The sequence below is a fragment of the Elaeis guineensis genome, unplaced genomic scaffold (genome assembly GCF_000442705.2).
Source record: "Elaeis guineensis isolate ETL-2024a unplaced genomic scaffold, EG11 Super_Scaffold_1000061, whole genome shotgun sequence".
NCBI classification, from domain to species: domain Eukaryota; kingdom Viridiplantae; phylum Streptophyta; class Magnoliopsida; order Arecales; family Arecaceae; genus Elaeis; species Elaeis guineensis.
Genome location: NW_027332426.1, coordinates 1,430,744 through 1,451,223, shown reverse-complemented (window position 1 = coordinate 1,451,223; position 20,480 = coordinate 1,430,744). Strand labels below are relative to the sequence as shown.

Here is a 20,480-nt window from a genome sequence, read left to right as displayed (position 1 = left end):
CTGTTTATCCGATTTAATATCTAGATTAGATCGGATCAGATAAATGGATTGATTTGTATACCGTTCAGATGATAAAAAGACTAGACACACACACACACACACACATGAACTTCTTTGTGTTTATCGTTTAATCTAGCAAGATTATATATTTATGATCCACAAAATTTTGGTTCCTAAAATTAATATTCTATACAAGATAATCTTTAAACATAACTAGTTAACTAGATGATATACATGCATGAAGCAAGAGCTTAAGAAGCTTGCATCATGAATGAAATGACATCATTACAAATCATAATAAATGAGAATTTATTTGAAATATTGTAACATGTAATATAATCAAAGAATGTATCATTGTTTATTAAGATATAGACATAGAGTTTTATGAATTGTGAAGAAAAATTAGAAAAGCAAAGAAAGTATCACATTTAATTTGTCATGATTTTGCCCATAGGAAATTTGAATCAGCTTCAAGCCTCACCCATAATGTTTGAAGTGGTTTAATTTGGATTTGGGCTCATTTCATATATAGAAATCATAATTATCCTTTATTGACCATCTTATTAATGCCACATCACCGCCTCATGATAAATCTTTCAAAGTGAAAATCACTTGGAAATCATGACTTTTCAATTCCTTCCCAAGATGGTCCCCAGATTTTTTTCATTCCTCCTAGGCAACGTCTACGATTTTCCCATTCCCTCCTAATAAGGGGCGGCCCATCCTAATGTAATTTTGGATTTATTTCAATCCTTCCTTGGCAGCACACTAAGGATTTATTTCCTTTCTTATTGGCCACCCTTTAGGTTTATTTTCTTTCTTGACGGCACCTTTAGGGCTTCCTTTCTTTTCTATCAAGTATCTTTGCTCTTGGCCAACGCCAACTGAGTGACGAGCCAGTGGCCTCATCATGAAATAGGATTAAGGAAACAACCAAGAGAATCCAAAGGTATTAACTTTTTTTTTTTTATTTTTGTCATCCTTTTTTTTGCTATTTTCTCATTCTAATTGATAGATCTAGGGAGTTTAGTTCAGATTATGGATTAGTTCTGATTATGGATTTGTGACTTTTTTTTCTGACTTTTTTTTGCTATTTTCTCATTCTATCATTCTAAACTGATAGATCTAAGTTCAGATTATGGATTAGTTAATTTTAGTCTTGGGTTAGAGATTTTGATGGAGATTTTGGATCTGGTGAGGATCCTTAAAAGCATCATATTCAGATCTTTAAAAGTGCAACATGGAAGTTCCTATTACAATTTCTTAATCTTCGGATACATAGGTATGATTGAAAATTGATTGGTCGGATTTAAGTATGAATATCCTTCACAAGATTCTTTCATCTTTTGAATGATTCCACACAATCTATATGGGAGCAGGAGGGTCTGTTGTAACCTGTAAGAAGATTGTTTACTCCTTTTTGGTTGGTTATTGAGGTCTGAAATTAATTGCCCAGGTCTTTTTGCACCTTTCATTTTCTGGATGGAAGTGGATTAGGTTGCCCAGGTCTCATTTTCTAGAGAAGCAAACAAGTTGAAGAATAATAATTACATAATATCATTACAAGGATTAGAATCTGGTAGTGAAACAAAAACATGAGGGTAGGTCTTTGTGGGCTGCCATTTGCTTTGAAGAAAGCCAGAATATTTTCTGAAAAAAGGCATTGATTGATTTGGTATTAGCTCAAAACTACCATATCAGAGATTCTTGTCCTGCTTTATTCTTAAGCCACTTTCTCAATGACAATTTTTAGATCTTATGGCCGCTTAGTTGCAGGTTATGCTCTACCCTGTAGAGCTATGAGTTCTGCTTGTAAAGAACACTTTGTATATTTTATATGAAACTGTATATTTTGTATGCCAATATCCCGATTGGCATTTGTTGGGACATCTCCCATCTTTGGGATGGGTTGGGATGGCTTGCATTCTGTTAAGCTTTTGCATATTGATATGTTTGTTTTTTATATGCATAGATATATATGATTATTTTAATAACTCTATATGTTTCTTGATTTATTGGTTGTAGATTTAGAGAAAATTATTGGAGCACCAAAGTTATTTGTATTATTTACTATTTGAATCTTGTCTGTCATGCTGAGCTCGACTTCTTTTTTTATTTCAGAATTGTATTAGAGTTTGGTTTGTTGTAATCCAAACAAGATTTTTTATAATATTTTCTGCTTTTTGTAATATTTTTATGTAATATTTGCATTTAGCAATTTAGATGATAATTATTAATTTGTGCAAGAATATATGTAATAATGGATAAAAGTTGGATGGATATTTCTGATAGACGACTTCCTCAATATGAGAAAGGAGTTTGTGAATTTCTTGACTTTGCATTTAGCAATTTAGATGAAGGGAGAGCAATCCGTTGTCCATGTAAAAGGTGTAACAATAATTTCTTTAGGACTCGACAGTCTATTTATGAACATTTGATTATAAATGGGATAAATAAGGATTATAAGCAATGGTTTCATCATGGAGAGCAAATGTATCAATCTGATGAAGAAAGTGATGATGAGAATGATGAGCATTGCTTCGATGGAGTGCGTGATATGGTGTATGACTTTGGACGTGCTAATTTCGACAACATTGAAAATCTTAATTCTCAAATTGGGGGACAAGAATCTATCAGAGTTGGCCCAAGTAGACCAAACAAGGAAGATGATAAATTCTATAGCTTATTGCAGGAAGTGGAATAGGAGTTATATCTTGGTTGTGAAAGTTTCTCTAAGCTATCATTTATTGTACGGTTGTTGAATATAAAGTATCTTTTCGGCTTGAGTGGCAAATCAGTTAATCCTTTACTTGCATTATTGACAAAAGCCTTTTCTAGTGGTAATAAAGTTCTGATATCTTACGATGAGGCTAAAAAAGTTATTCAAGATTTGGAGTTAGACTATATAAAGATAGATGCATGTGCAAATGACTGCATTCTCTATCGGAGAAAATATACCGAGGCTCAATGTTGTCCAGTATGTGGTACTTCACATGGAAAAGTAATGAAGGAAATAGAAATATAGCCCCCAATCATGGTAAAAATAAAAAGCTTCCAAAAAAAATTTTACATTATTTTCCTTTAACACCAAGGCTACAAAGATTATACATGTCCTCAAAGATTACTTCAGAGATGAGGTGGCATAAGGAAAAACTTCATAATGATGGGCATATGAGACATCCGGCTGATTCTATAGCTTGGAAAAGTTTTGACTCACAATATCCTTCTTTTGCAGCAGATCTATGCAATTTTAGGCTAGGCCTAGCAAGTGATGGTTTCAACCTATTTGGAAATATGAGCACTTCGTATAGTGTATGGCCAGTTGTTCTCATTCTTTATAATTTACTATCATGGATGTACATGAAAGATCCTTATTTCATGATGTCATTACTTATCCCTGGTCCTAAATCTTCTGAAAATGATATTGATGTATTCTTACAACCACTAATAGATGAATTGAAGGAACTATGGGAAAAAGGAGTAGCAACATACGATGCATCATCAAACTATACCTTTCAACTATATTAAGCTGTGATATGGACTATTAATAATTTTTCAACTTATGCTAATCTATCAGGATGGAGTACTAAAGGTAAATTTGCTTGTCCTTATTGCAATATGGACACTTGGTCTTATAGATTTTCTAATAGATATAAAATATGTTATATGGGTCATCGTTGCTTCTTACCACTCAATCATTTATGGTGAAATAATGCAAAATCTTTTGATGGTACAAAGGAAAAAAATATGCACCTAAACAAGTATTAGGAGAAGATATTGTCGAACAACTTAGACATTTCAATCAGGTGATATTTTGATAACTTTCTGTTTTTCTTCTTTTTTGGTGCTCACTTGTATACTTTTTATGTACAAAGATTGTACCCTTTTTCTTTCTTTGGTATCTTTAATAAATTTATTCTTTATAAAAAATTGATCAGATAATATTTGGTAAGACTACGAAGAAAAGAAAGCATGGAACAACTATACTACCTGGTAATGGGAAGAAAAAGAGTATTTTCTTTGAACTGTCATATTTGAGAACTCTTAAATTATGGCATAATTTATATGTCATACATATTGAGAAAAATGTGTGTGATAATGTGGTTGGAACACTACTGAATCTTCAAGGAAAGACAAAGAATAATAAAAATACTCGTTTTGATCTAAAATATATGGGTATATAGCCTGAACTTCATGCAACTCCCATGAGTGATGGCTAATACATATTTCCCCCAGCATGCTACACATTGTCAATGGAAGAGAAATAGGTATTGTGTAAATTCTTACTTGATTTGAAGGTTCCTGATGGCTATTCATCCAATGTTTCTCGATATGTGAACTTTGAAGAATGCAAGATATCTGGAATGAAATGTCATGACTGTCATGTATTTTTGCACCGATATCTCCCACTTTCAATATGTGATATTTTATGTAAAGATGTGTGTGAGCCATTAATTGAGCTAAGTACCTTTTTTAGAGAGTTATGTTCGAAGATTCTCAATTTGGATGACTTGGAGAGACTTTCACAATCCATTGTTGTAACTTTTTGTAAGCTTAAGAAAATATTTTCTTCTTCATTTTCTAATATAATGGTGCATTTACCAATTCACTTAGCAGATGAGATAAAGCTTACAAGACCAGTGCTATATCGATGGATGTATTCTATTGAAAGATACTTACGTAGACTAAAATTATATATAAAAAATAAGGCTTACAGGACCAGTGCTTGTCCAGAAGGATCAATTGCTGAAGCTTACATTGTACAAGAATGCGTGACATTTTGTTCAAGGTATTTGCATGGAGTTGAGACAAGATTAAATCAAGTTGGAAGAAATTATGAGGAAGGTGATTATTTATCTCATTCTGGGCTACATATTTTTACAAAAGTTGGCAAACCATTACATGAAAGTGATTATAGAGAGTTGAATTTGATCGAATGGACACAAGCTAGAATGTATGTGCTAAAATTGTATGGAAGTCTCAAAATATATTGAGGAAGTTATCCAATTTTTATAACTATTAATTTAGATATTATATTTCATATTTTATGCACTATCTCCAATTATTTACTTCTTTCTTGATCTTGTTGGATTACAATATACATAAGGAAGAACTTAGAAGAGAGAATCTTAATGATATAGAAAAAAGGCATGAGAAAGAGTTTCCTCAATAGTTCAAAAAACATGTAAGTGAAATAACATATTTTAATGTTTCATATTTGGTTTTTCTATTCAATATGCTAAATTATTGCTATTTATTATATAGGTCATGGAGTTACAAGACCAAAGAAATGAACATGTCAGTGATCAATTATTGAGCCTAGCATGTGGGCCTAATAAGCGTGTTTTTCACTATACTAGTTACCTAGTTAATGGTTGGAGGTTCAATACAAAGGGTCGTGATAAGCAATTACAAACATAAAATAGTGATGTTTTAGTAAAAGGAGATGAGACTATAGATCACAAAGACTATTACGGTGTCTTAATAGACATCATATAGGTTGATTATCTTAAGAGAAATAATGTCATTCTATTTAAATGTGATTGGTGGGATGTCTATCATAAAGGAAAAGAATTTAAGATTGACAAATATGGGTTCCCTATGGTCAATGTGGCTCCTAGATTGGATACTAATGAGCCATATGTGTTGGCTATTCAAGCTGAACAGGTATATTATGTGAATGACACTAAAGAGCCTAATTGGAAGGTTCTGGTGAAGACAAGGTCTCGTGATTTATATGATTTGCCTCTAGAAGATATTGAAGATGAGCCCTATTAAGAAAACGAGGAGATTAGCTTTATACATCTTGAATCCAATATAGATGATACTGATGATATGGTGTCATTGAATAGGTCAGAGTCAGCAAGCACTAATGTTGAAGGCACTCCATTAAAGCATCATACTTCTCATGCTCAAGAAGAAGAGGAAGATGAAGAAGAAGAAACTGACGATGAAGAACTTGTTTCTGTTGATGATGATGATGATGAGATAGATCCGGTTGATGAAGATGATATTGATGATAATTAATTATTTATAATTTTGTTTTGGACTTGTATTGGATTGTAATTGTTTCACAAATATGAATATTGATGTCATAGGTTGTTTATCATTTGGTTTTTATGTAACATTGTTGTAAATACTTTAGCTTTGTTAGTAACTTTATATTGAATATATGATAAATATTTCTTAGTAGATTTGTACTATGATTGCTAGAGCTTGATTTGCTTGATGTTGAGTTAAAATTATTTTTATTTTTTTTAAGAAATGGCATGATGGACTAATTTTTTTTTAAATTTCTCATAGATAAAATATGTCATCATGGTGCTTATCAATAACAAGCTCGACTCAACCCACAAATTCTCTTCATGATGAACAGCAAAATATCAATATGCTCATTGATGCATCTCCATCCATGCAACAATCTATAATTAATAGTAAGATTTAGAATTACTTACCATGATGCTTAAGTCTTGAATTAGTAATTATTTAAATTAATTTTTAATAATTTACTTTTTATATTCTATTTTATTAGTTTATGAGTTCCATATGTATCGTCTAGTTTGTTAAAAAATTTTAATAGGTTCTAGTACCCCTAAGAAGAGAGGACGTGGGCCTACCATTAATGCAAAGTTTGCTAAGAAGAAAGCTAAGAAAAAAATTTTTTGATATTCAATTTCCTCATCCATTTGATAAAGTATGTGGAGAACATGCCAAGTATTTCAAATCAGAGGTAACTATATGTGTTAGGCAGCTTGCACCTCTTCCAAGTTAAAGGTTGGAAAAATATATCTGATGAGGATATCAAGGCAATGTGGAGATTCTTGAATTTTCATATACATCTATTTGGTTTATTTTTTGGCAAATAAATTTTTATGATTACTAGAAAATTTATATAGTATTATTATTTGATTGATTGTTGTAAATAAGTATTGTTATTGATATGATTTTTAAGATAGTTTTTCTTTCTCCGATGTTGTTTATCCACATGTTATGAAACAAGTGCAAAGACAATATAGAACTCAACTTTATAATTTACACAAAGCATATTGTGGAAAGAAGGGTTGTCTAGATGATGTGTCTCCAGAAGATTGGCAGTGATTGATTGAGAATAAATAGGGTACACAAAAATTTAAGTTATTTTATTATGATCATTTTGACCATACTATACTTTTCTAATTGTCTTAATAATTTTTTAATTTAATATACTTTTTTAACGTAGGATACGAGCATCCGAAATACATCCAATGGGAGTAAACTAGAGGTTAGATCCATTACAGGAACAAAGTCAATAGTTCAAAAAGCTTATGAGATGGTAGCACTCATATTAATTTCTACTATTATTCTATAAGATATGAAGTTCATAAAGTACTTTTCTAGTTTAAGGTCTAACTAAGTCAAGTTTTATCCATCTTTTTTTTTATTTTGTTCATTAGTAATAAATGAAAGAAAAATCAGCTTTTTCCTTGTAGGATCTTCCAGATCTAATGAGATCTGGGATGAAATATTTCAAAAAATTATCTTACGATATTTTAAATCTAAGATCTATTAGATCTAATTTCTATTATCTGATATTAAATCTAAAATTAAATCTAAAAATATGAGAAATAGAGAAATACCTCCAGAGTAACTAGATTACCCTGTAGATGATCGCAGCAAAACCCGAGGTTCTAAAATAGCCACGCAGTCGTCTGACCTCTACTGGTATCCACTCGAGTAGGATCTGAATCATCTTCTCCTCATGAATCTTTGCTCTAAAAATTAAATCTGGATATGATCTGGAAGATCTTCAAAAGATCTTCTGAAGCTAGAGCAGCAGCTTCTTGACAAATCTCTGCAGCCTTCTAATCAGGAAGCCACCACGTCTTGGACAAGCACCAGATGGACGCCCAACCTGTTGGACGTGAAGAGGGGAGGGAAAGGAGCAGAGGGGGTGTGGAGAAGTAGAGAGAATTCAGGCTTTTGCTATTATTGAGTAGAGTCGTTAAACCCTATGCGCAGACAGGGTTTAAATAGACCTTGCTGTGCCATGCAGTGCCACATCATTCGACCAATCAAAAAATTACAATTAATTTTGAAAAAATTTTGATTGGTGGAGTGATGTCATTTGATCATATTAGATAAAAATCCCCACAATTTCTTCTACTGTTGGTACCAATACTGGATAAGCACAGTGAGATTGGCGCCCCACAATCCAAGTTGATCAAGGGATCAGAGTCCTCATCTCATGGGACTCTATCCTTATCCACTTGGAGTGCACGCCCAATCTGAATATGGCACCCACTTTGAGGCCCAATTTAGCAGGTGGACACTCCACAAAAAATCTTGAATGACCTCTTGCCAAGTGGCCTTTAGTCCAAGGTCCATGGGTCAACGTTTGACCAATGTCCTAAAATAGAAATGGCAGGTGACAGAAATTAGCAGGTGTTGTCTTAAATTCATCTCATAAATTAAGACAAATCTTTTCTGAGCTAGACTGGCTCTAGTCAGACTGTGAGAAACCTTCTTAAGGTTCTCTGAGTGAGTCAAATCATATTTGGCTCAGTCGAAATAGAAAAGATTACATGAGGAGAAAGTTAGGCTCAATCATATGCTAGCACGATTTTCTTGAATCTAATTGGATCTAATCCAAATCAATCGAACTAGACTAGCTCAATTGATGACATCCAGACCCTAACTCTTATTTGTGTGACCCAGTTAGATTCATTTTTGTATGGTAATGAGACATGTCGTGATCTCATCATCGACATCATCGAAACTCCTTTCGATGGACCAGAACTCTTCTGATTCAGACAATTAGAATGATCGATCATCAAGATCATTCTAATTATTCTTAAAATCTATCAGTGACACCTAACAGTATATGGTGGCAACCCATCAGAAATGAAGACGAACCTCTCGGTGCAGCTACCTGTGTGATTGAGTTCTTCTATCATGAGTTCCGACTAAATTAGGGTTAAGGTAAACTCATCAAACCCAACATCAGTCATATGAATCAATCGATTGATCCGAGTTTGATGTAAAACCCCAATGAAAAATTCTTTTTCATTATTTTACTCTGCCATGGCCATGGACTTAAGGACTCGATCTTTCGATCATCATAGGACTACTCTTATCTATCGAAGTTGATAGATCCCATCTTGGTGCGATCTGGTTCCTACAATGAATATGCTACAACCAACATACACCTCAAAGTTTCGAATGGCTAGGAGATCGAGTTATAGTGTAGTCAAACATAACACACTTAAGGTGAACTGTCGATGTGCCTCAGGTCAAAGAACTAGACACACAGCTGCAGCATCGAGCTAGTCATCGATGAGAAGGTAGACTTCCTTATGACTGCTCGAGGTGGTCACGCTTAGTACTCTCATTCTCAACGAATACCTGTACTCTCGCTCTGGTGTCTCCACACCGTAGACTCAAGATACATCTATCCTAAAGAAGCGATCGTACACCAACCTTTCGGATCGATCACCATCCTCATGATGATCCTATGGTCAGGAGCTGTTTATGAGTTAGTTATGTAAATTCATATCTTAAATTTTCAACTCTTGAAAATATGAATTAACATTCCTACTAACTCAAAGGATGTATCATAGACATAATGTACACAATGTGATAGTAGAATAACTCTTTTATTTATTTATAGTCAAAATTATAAATTTGCCCTTAGATTTGTACAGGAATGTGTCAGCCAATCTGACATCTAGGGCACATATCTAACAAACTCCACTTGACCTAATGCCAATTGGCTACATATCTAAGTCCCATCTTCTCAAGATCGGCTTCGATCTTTTGCTGGCCTAATGGCTTTGTCAGTGGGTCTGCCATATTATCTGTGGAGTCGACTCTCTTAACCTCGATATAACTTTTTTTAAGATAATCACGGATCAGATGGAATCACCGCTCGATATGCTTGGACTTCTGGTGAGACCTTGGCTCTTTAGCTAGGGCTATGGCGCCATTATTGTCGCAGTAAAGAGGGATGGCATCCGATGACATCACTCCAAGCTCTACGGCAAACTTTTTGTACCAGAATGCCTCCTTCACAGCTTTCGATGCAGTAATATATTCTGCCTCCATGGTGGAATCAGCAATCATCGTCTGCTTGAAACTCTTCCAGCTAACTGCACCACCATTGCAAATGAACAGACTTCCAGATGTCAACTTTCGATCATCTATATCAGACACAAAGTCTGAGTCTGTAAATCCCTGAACCTAGAGTTCTCTATTCCCAAAGACTAGAAACATATCCTTAGTTTTTCTCAAGTACTTAAGGATACATTTCACAGAAGTCCAGTGCTCTTCGTCTCGATTCGATTGATATCTGCTTGTAACACTCACAACATGGACTATATCAGGTCATGTATATAGCATGGCATACATGAAGCTTCCTATTGTCGAAGCATAAGGGATCTTGCTCATGTGTTCAATCTCTTCAGGTGTGCTAGGGCACATCTTCTTAGAGAGATGAATGCCATGTCTAAAAGGTACTAAACCTCTTTTGGAGTTTTTCATGCTAAACCTTTTTAGCACCTCCTCTATATACATCTTCTATGAAAGTCCCAGCATCCTATTTGGTCTATCTCTATAGACCTTAATACCCAGTATAAGGGATGCCTCTCCTAGATCTTTCATAGAGAACTCCTTAGACAACCATATTTTGACTGAGGTCAACATAAAAATATCATTCCCAATCAGGAGGATGTCAACTACGTACAGTACGAAGAAGACAACTGCACTCCCACTGACCTTCTTGAATACACATGGTTCTTCTTGTTCTTGATGAAACTAAATATTTTGATTACATCATTGAAACGAGTATTCCAGCTCCGAGATGCTTGCTTAAGTTTATAAATGGACCTTTGCAGCTTGCAAATCTTGTGATCATCATCACTAGATGTGAAACCAAGCGGCTGTTCCATATAGATATCTTTCTTAAGATATCCATTTAAGAACATCATTTTCACGTCCATCTGTCATATTTTATAATCGAAATAGGCTGCAACAGCAAGCAATGTGCGGATGGATTTTAGCATGGCTACGGACGAAAAGGTATCCTGATAGTCAATGCCTTCATGCTGACTATAACCTTTCACTACGAGCCTAGCCTTGAATGTCTTCACATTCCCATCTGCACCTATCTTTCTCTTGAAGATCCATTTACACCTAATAGGTACAATACCTTCAGGTGGATCTACCAAGGTCCAGACTTGGTTTGAGTGCATCGAGTCAATTTTTGATCTCAATGCCTCTAACCATTTCTCAGAGTCGATATCTGATATGGCCTCATCATATGTCTTGGAGTCATCACCATGAGCCCCATTTCCTGTGAGGAATATTTCCTCTACTTCCTCTTGTATAGTACCTAAGTACCTTTTAGGAGGACAAAAAATCCTAGTCGATCTATGAGGTGGAAGAGGTTGTGTTAGGACTGGTTCCTATTGATTGGGTTCCTCAGGTTCTTTAGCTCGTTGCTCTTGGGAGATATTCTCCTTGAACTTAATTATTCTTCCGATGCCACCATCTTGAATAAACTATTTTTCAAGAAAAATAGTATGTTGATTTACAATCACATTGTGATCTTCCAGAATATAGAAATAGTATCCTAATGACTCTTTAGGATATCCTATGAATCGAGCTCTAAAAGACCTGAACTCTAACTTGTCCGCCTGCTGTTTCTTGACATGAGTCGGACAACCCCAAATTCTGAGATGACTCAGACTTGGCTTCTTACCATGCCATATCTCATATGGTGTGGTAGGAATGGTTTTAAAGGAAACCCTATTCAATACATATATTGTTGTCATGAGATAATATCCCCAAAGAAACTCAGGGAGGTCTGTGAAGCTCATCATGGAACGGACCATATCTAATAGGGTCCGATTTCTTCATTCTGAAACTCCGTTGAGTTGTGGCGTTCCAGATGGAGTCCATTGAGAGACTGTGCTATTATCTTTAAGATAGTCTAGAAACTCCCGACTAAGCTATTCGCCTCCTCGATCTGATCGAAGAACCTTAATGGGCTTTTCTGTTTATTTTTCTACCTCATGTCTGAATTCTTTAAACTTTTCAAAGGCTTCAGACTTGTGTTTCATTAGAAACACATATCTGTACCTAGATATATCATCGATGAAGGTAATGAAGTAGACATAGTTGCCTCTAGCTAGCACATCAAATGGGCTGCACATATCTGTATGTACTAGGGCAAGTAGGTCTGGGGCCCTTTCCCTATGTCCTGTAAAAGGAAGCTTGGTCATTTTGCCTTGAAGGCATGATTCACAAATTGAATATGACTCGAAAGTCAATAGACTCAACAGTCCGAATTTCTTCAATTTGTTAACCATGTCTTCCGCTATATGACCTTAGGTGCCACAAATACCTATCATTTAGACTATCTCTAGGCCTTTTAATTTTCATGACATTCACATTTTGCTCGATATGAAATACAGAACATCAATATGTAGCTGATAAGACCATTAATAAGAAAATTATTTGTAACTTTATTATTTTCATAAAATATGTTACAATGATTCTTATGAAAGCTAATCACATAGCCTTCTTGTGCTAAACATGAAACAGAAATCAAATTCCTGCTTGCTGCAGGCACATAATAACAATCTCTAAGAACTAAATCTAATCCTAATGGTAATCGTAAAAGGTAGGTTTCCACGGCCACAACAACAACTCTTGCTCCATTCCTGACGCGTAGGATCATATCCCCATCCCTCAGCCTCCTGCTCTCCTCAAGATCCTGCATAGAAGTGCACAAATGAGCACTAGAACCAGAGTCAAGTACCCAACTGGATGTAGAGGAAACTGTAAGATTAAATTCTATAACGAGCATACCTCCAGAAGGACCATCCTTCTTGTTCTTCAAGGTGGCCAGGTACTGAGGACAGTTTTGCTTCCAATGGCTGTCTAAATTGCAGTGAAAATATTTTCTCTTTTTAGCAGCCTTCTTCTTTGGTTCTGTCTTCTTCTTCTTCCCATCCACCTTCTGCTTCTTCACAGACTTCTTCTTCTTTCCAAAAGACTTTCTCTTGGAAAAAGTCTGCTCTACAGTAAGGACTGAGCCTTTTGAACCCTTCAAAGAAAGCTCAGTCGTAACTAACATGTTCATTAACTCAACCAAGGTACACTGCATCTTATGCATATGGAAGTTCATGGTGAACTGACCATATGCATCAGACAAGGATTGAAGGATCACATCAATCTGAAAATTCCTATCTAAAATGACACCGAGCTTCTCAAGCTCCTCAAGATCCTTGATCATCGACAAACAATGATCTTGGACTAACTGTCCATCACGTATTTTAGCCTTAAAAAGTCTTTGGCAGACTTGATACTTGGCTGCATGACTTTGCTCACCAAACAACTCTTGTAAGTGAGCCAACATTTGGTGGGTAGTCATAATATTCTCATGTTGGCACTGCAAGTCATCAGACATGGCACCCAACATGCAGTACCTGGCTTTGTTATCGTCATCCATCCACTTTTTCAGAGACTTCTCTGTTCAGCAGTCGGACGTGCTGGTATGCCAGGTAGATCCTGGTCCAAAATATGAGTTAGTTTCTCGAAACCCAGAATAATTCTGTAGTTTCTCAATCAGTCTTTGAAATTAGGTCCAGTCAATCTGTGGGTGTCTAGTATTTTGGTCAGGGGGTTGGATGCAGACATGTTTTCTGTAGAGACTCAAAAATTTCTAGTTAGATTTTGTAATCAGACTTAATCAATTTATTTAGAAATTTTATTTTTAAACAAATTAGGCTCCCACTATTTTCTCAGATCCCTACACTCCCTAGGTAGAGATGTGAAAATCTCTATGATTAGTGATTTCTAGTGGGTGGTGCGGTCTCACCGATTGGCTTACCACCTCACCTAACAGTTATTGGTGATGGGACAACCGATGAGTGGACAACTCTTGTCCAATGATTCTCTAATCATGGTGCATCCAAAACTTGGTCTCTAATTCATAAAGCTCACCGTGTCTGGAATATTGCTCCAATCCTCAGTTAAGTCAGACCCACCATTTGCATGAATTAGATTCCTGATTGGGTCCCTCACCGTATCCAAATATTGAGTACAACCCATCCTCTAATCCATAGCATCCAATGTCTAATGGATATGGTTGCATCTTTTCGGTGCAACTAAGCACTGTAACCAACCAAGAACAATCAACCCCAGGAAGGGCCCGCACATCCATAATGGTGGAAGACCTTAGACTTAATATTTTCTTAGGAAGATTTGATTTAGGTCTCATTAAACTTGACTTGACATAGTCAAAATAATTATGACTAATCTAATGGCATGGGCTAGTTCGAATTGTTAGCCACCTCAAATCAGAACTGGATCGACACATATGACCAGGTAAGTGAGATCGGTGGAAGGGATATGCCATTAACTTGACAAGAATGCATTCGAGTCAAGTAGCTCCCAATTAAAATCAATCGGTCACATCTGCCCAACTTACCTTAGACACCAAATTGTCAACTAGAACCAATTGGGTTAGTCTACAATCCAGGCTCTAACCACTGAGCCAAATTAGTCTTAACTTGATCGAGTCACATCTAAATGTGATTCGATCTTGACCTAGATTTAATCCTATTAGGCTGCTCAATTATTAGCTTTCATGATTCCACCTAACCAATTTTTGATTCGATTTAATCAACTGCTAGACCTAATTGAGCTACCCAAGCCGAACTCAATTTTATGAAAATGACTTAGATCTGAAATTTTTAATTTTAGACCTAATTTGATTTCATAAGCTTAATTCATTAATTAAGTCTTGAGTTCATAAATAAAATATGTAAAATAAATTCTAGGGTTTCAAGAACTAGGATTCTGCAGAAAAGTAAATTTTAATTTCTGATTAAGGATGAACGCGCAACACCCCTACACACCGTAACAACACCCATTGAATGAGAAGAGAGGGTCTTAAACCCTACTTTGTTCTTATGACGGACGGCCATGAGGAATACCTAAATCAAAAATATTAATTTAACTATAAAGCTAGTTAGATCTAAGTTACATATCACATATATAATTTCAGATCTAACTTATACATGCTTTGCATACATCTCATGTATTAAAATCTGATCTAATTAGCATGCTTTCAGATCTGATACATCACATATAACATCTGAAAAATATGATTTAAATTGAACTATTCAATATAAAATCTATTCTAGACAGTTACTAGAATAATTCTACTAGTCTAGGCATGCAACAGATCAATCTTATGTATTAATTAAAATTTTATTTTCTATTTTTTTATCTAAATATAATATTTATAATATAAAAAAATAAAAATAAATAGATCTAATTTATATTTTAATCATATTAAAATATAAAATTATAAGACTATTCATAGATTAAACTATTTCTAGTCTAGTCATGCATCTCATACATGTTAGATCTACTTAGATTTAATTTTAAATTTTTTTGATTTCAGATCCTATCACATCTGATATGACATCTAAAATTTATTAATATTAGATAAATAAAAATAAAAATTAGATCTAAATTAGATCTGAAATAAAACCATCAACCTGGCTCTGATACCAGTTGAAGGAAAAACCAACTTTTTCCTTGTAGGATCTTCCAGATCTAATGAGATCTGAGGCAGAATATTTCAAAAAATTATTCTATAATATTTCAAATCTAAGATCTATTAGATCTAATTTTTATTATTTAATATTAAATTTAAAATTAAATCTAAAAATATGAGAAATAGAGAAATACCTCTAGGTAACTAGATTACCCTATAGATGATCGCAGCAATGCCCGAGGTTCTAAAATAGCCACACAGTCGCTTGACTTCTATCGATATCCATTGAGTAGGATCTGGATCATCTTCTCTTCATAAATCTTTGCTCCAAAAATTAGATCTGGATCTAATCTGGAAGATCTTCAAAAGATCTTCTGAAACTGGAGCAGCAGCTTCTCGACAAATCTCTGCAGTCTTCTAATCCGGAAGCCACCACGCCTTGGACAAGCACCAGATGGATGCCCAACCTCTTGGACATGAAGAGGGGAGGGAAAGGAGTAGAGGGGGCATGAAGAAGTGGAGAGGATTCAGGCTTTTGCTAGTTATTGAGCAGAGTCACTAAACCCTAGGCATAGACAGGGTTTAAATAGACCCTGCTGCGCCATGTAGTGCCACATCATTCGACCAATCAAAAAATTTTAATTAATTCTGGAAAAATTTTGATTGATGGAGTGATGTCATCTGATCATATCAGATAAGAATCCCCACAATCCCTCTTACTGTTGGTGCCAACACTGGATAAGCACAGTGAGATTGGCGCCCCACAGTCTAAGTTGATCAAGGGATCAGAGTCCTCATCTCATGGGACTCTATCCTTATCCACTTGGGGCGCACGCCCAATCTGAATATGGCACCCACTTTGAGGCCCAATTTAGCAGGTGAATACTCTACAAAAAATCTCCAATGACCTCTTGCCAAGTGGCCTTCAGTCCAAGGTCCATGGGTCAACGTTTGACCAATGTCCTAAAACGGAAATGGCAGGTGACAGGAATTAGCAGGTGTTGTCTTAAATTCATCTCATAAATTAAGACAAATCCTTTCTGAGCTAGACTGACTCTAGTCAAACTGTGAGAAATCTTCTCAAGTTTCTCTAAATGAGTCAAATCATATTTGGCTCAGTCGAGATAGAAAAGATTACATGAGAAAGTTAGGCTCAATCGTGTGCTAGCATGATTTCCTTGAACCTAATTGGATCTAATCCAAATCAATCGAACTGGGCTAGCTCAATTGGTGACATCCAGACCCTAACTCTTATTTGTGTGACCTAGTTAGGTTCATTTTCGTATGGTAATGAGACATATCATGATCTCATCATCGACATCATCGAACTCCTTTCGATGGATCAGAACTCTTCTGATTCAGATAATTAGAATGATCGATCATCAAGATCATTCTAATTGCTCCCAAAATCCATCAGTGACATCTAGTAGTAGCATATGATGGCAACCCATCAGAAATGAAGATGAACCTCTCGATGCAGCTATCTATGTGATTGAGTTATTCTATCATGAGTCCCGACTGAATTAGGGTTAAGATGAACTCGTCAAACCCAACATCAGTCATATGAATCAATCGATTGATCCAAGTCCGATGTAAAACCTCAATGGAAAACTCTTTTCTATTATTTCACTCTACCATGGCCATAGGCTTAAGGACTCGATCTTTCGATCATCATAGGACTACTCTTATCTATCGAAGTTGATAGATCCCATCTTGGTGCAATTTGGTTCCTATAATGAATTTGCTACAGTCAACATACACCTCAGGGTTCCGAATGGCTAGGAGATCGAGTTATGGTATAGTCAAACTATAACATACTCAAGGTGAACTATCGATGTACCTCAGATCAAAGAACTAGACAGCTGCAGCATTGAGCTAGTCATCGACGAGAAGGTAGACTTCTTTATGACTGCTCGAGGTGGTCAGGCTCAGTACTCATTCTCAACGAATATCTGTACTCTCACTCCAGTGTCTCCACACCATATACTCAAGATACATCTACCGTAAGAAAATAATCATACACCAACCTTCCAGATCGATCACCATCCTCGTGATGATCCTATGTTAGGAGCTGTTTATGAGTTAGTTATGTAAATTCATGCCCTAAATTTTCAACTCTTGAAAATATGAATTAACATTCTTACTAACTCAAAGGATGTATCATAGACATAATGTACACAATGTGATAGTAGAATAACCCTTTTATTTATTTATAGTCAAAATTATAAATTTATCCTTAGATTTGTATAGGAATGTGTCAGCCAATCTGGCATCTAGGGCACACATCTAACAAATAAAAAGATCTAGAGTTTGAAGAATGGCCAGATGCTATGACGGTTTAGAAGGCCACTCGATTTAGATCTAATGGAAGTTGGTCTGTTCCCAATTGGGAAGAGATTATGGTATGTAAAATGTGATTGCTTTAATTATAATCCATAATTTTATATGGATAATTTTTAATTATGTTTATTTATCTTTATGTACAAATACAGACCAAGCTTCGAGAGGTGGGTGAGACACATCAACAAGATATTTCTTCTGCATCAGTTTCATTAGTTGAGCATTTCGCACTTGTATTAGGAAGGAGGTCAGGCCACTCACGTGGTTTAGGAGCAGGAGTCATATCTATTTTCAAATAAAGACAAAATATTTGTGCAGAGGTGAGGCGGCATGAAGGCATGCTGATATTTTAGAGAATGAAGTCCAAAGACTTACTGAAATGATAAAAAAACAAGATGAAATTAATTCACAACTTCAAGTAGAATTACAATCTCAACATGCAGAACTTGAGGCTCAGCGTAAGACTATCAAGGCACAACGTGCATAAATGCAGAAAGAGATCTAAGAAAGTATGCAACGTCAAATGGCCAATCTTTTTGTACGCTTTAGTGGTGATGGATCATTTCTATCTAGTTTATCTTCCTCAACTGCTCCTAGTGTAAGTTTCATAATTAAAAATATACTATATTAGTAGCTAAATTTATTTTATTTTCATAAATATTACTACTTATTCTTTTCTTCCTATAATATTTATATAAATTAATATAAATTATATTTATAAATTATACTAGTTAATTTTTTTTGTTTGTTCATTTTGTAGGATTGTGATTGAACTTTCTTAGAATCAATTATGGTTTTACTACTTACTCTTTTCTTTCTATAATATTTATATAATTAAATTAATATAAATTATATTTCTAAATTATACTAATTAAGTTTTTTTGCTTGTTCATTTTGCAGGATTGTGATTGAATATTTTTAAGAGTAATTATGATTTTTTTTGGTTCATTATAAAGATTGTGGGATCATACTGCATATTTTTTGTATCTCACTACATATTTTTTGTATCTCACTGTGAATATGATGGATTTGAAATTACAATTGTATGTGTGATTCATTTTGATACCTTAATGGATATGTAAGAATTTATTTGATACACTATGGATATGTATGGATTTGAATGTACAATTATATTTTGGATACTTTAATAGATATGTGAGGATTTAATATATATAATTTGTGTATATTGATGCTTATATTATTATGAATATGAGTTGATCTCAATTTATAAAGTAGGTAATACAACATATCCTTATTATAAGGTTATTTGATTTTTTTCTAAAAAAAATCATTAGTGAGGATATCTTGCCGTCACTAAAGATATAACTAATGGTTACGAAGCTTTTAGTGATAGTAATTGTCATTAATATTGTATGCTTTTAGTGATGACATTATTTATTCCTAATATTATTTTATGATAGAAAGTATTGTCACTAATATATTAATATTAGTGATGATTTGAAAAAGTTTTGTGACGCCACTTGTGCCACTAATAATGATAGTATTAATGATAATATTTATGTCACTATTATCATAAATTTTAGTGACGACATTATTGTCACTAACAGTGATAGCATTCGTGACAATATATTATCATCATTATTAGTATAAATATTAGTGACAATAATGTGGTCACTATTAAATTCACTAATAGCGACCAACTTCAAAAGTCATCACTAATACATTAGTGACTTGAGTATTAGTGATAATGATGATGACCCAAAATATCATCACTAAAACTATTAATGATGATATTTCATATTTTTAGTGATAATTTTTATTACCATTAAAAATCAATTTTCTTATAGTGATGGAATCTATCGACTTTGGTAGAAAAGGAGTAGTCCTATCGATTCACAAAATTGAGTTCAGGAAGCCTCTGGCCAGAGCAAGAGTGAATACCAAAAAAATTTTTTACGAAATTCATAAATGAACTCGAGTCGAGTCAATTTAGCATATGACTGATGATAGAGTTTGATGAGTTCTCCATAATCTCTGTCTAGTCGAGACTCATGATAGAGGGATTGTATCATATGATAACTGTACCTAAAATTTTATTTTTTTTATTTTATTGGATTGCTACTACATGCTGCTAGGTGTCACTAATGGATCATGAAAATCATTAGAATTATTTTTGAATCAACGATCCTTGTTGAGATGAGTCAGAATTATTCCAAACCATCGAAAGGAGTTTCGATGATACTATGATGGAGATCACGGTATGTCTCACTATCAGACAGAATAGAATCTGAAGGTCACACAAAAAAGGAGCATGATCAGATCAATGATTTGGATCATATTCGAATTATCAATTAGATTGATAGTTTGAATTTTAAAAACTATTAATTTGTAAGTGTTACAGTTTTGATACTGCTAATTGTTAGCGTAGTGACTTAATTGCAAGTGTTGTAATTTATTTTGAACTAATTAAATTATGGATCAAATTTTGATTAATTTAAATTTAATTTATTTAATTAAGCTTGATTTAATATAATATTAATTAGATTCAATTATATAAATCAGATTTGAATTTCAAGCTTGATAGGATCAGATTTGACAGCCTTTCGAATTTGATTCGATTCGGACTTGATTT

The 20,480-nt window shown here is 34.5% G+C and overlaps 1 long non-coding RNA gene across 5 annotated transcripts; it reads left to right on the top strand.

Annotated features, from left to right (window-relative positions):
- Positions 1-311: 311 nt before the first annotated feature.
- LOC105035872 (uncharacterized) lies at positions 312-19,041 on the top strand. 5 transcript variants are annotated; one of them, XR_012137767.1, is made up of 3 exons: positions 501-949; positions 3,452-3,592; positions 18,788-19,041. It is a non-coding gene; the product is annotated as an uncharacterized lncRNA (long non-coding RNA). The 5 variants fall into 5 exon arrangements; XR_012137768.1 differs by lacking the exon at positions 18,788-19,041 and adding an exon at positions 4,735-5,846; XR_012137766.1 differs by lacking the exon at positions 18,788-19,041 and adding an exon at positions 4,618-5,846.
- The last annotated feature ends 1,439 nt before the right edge of the window (positions 19,042-20,480 follow it).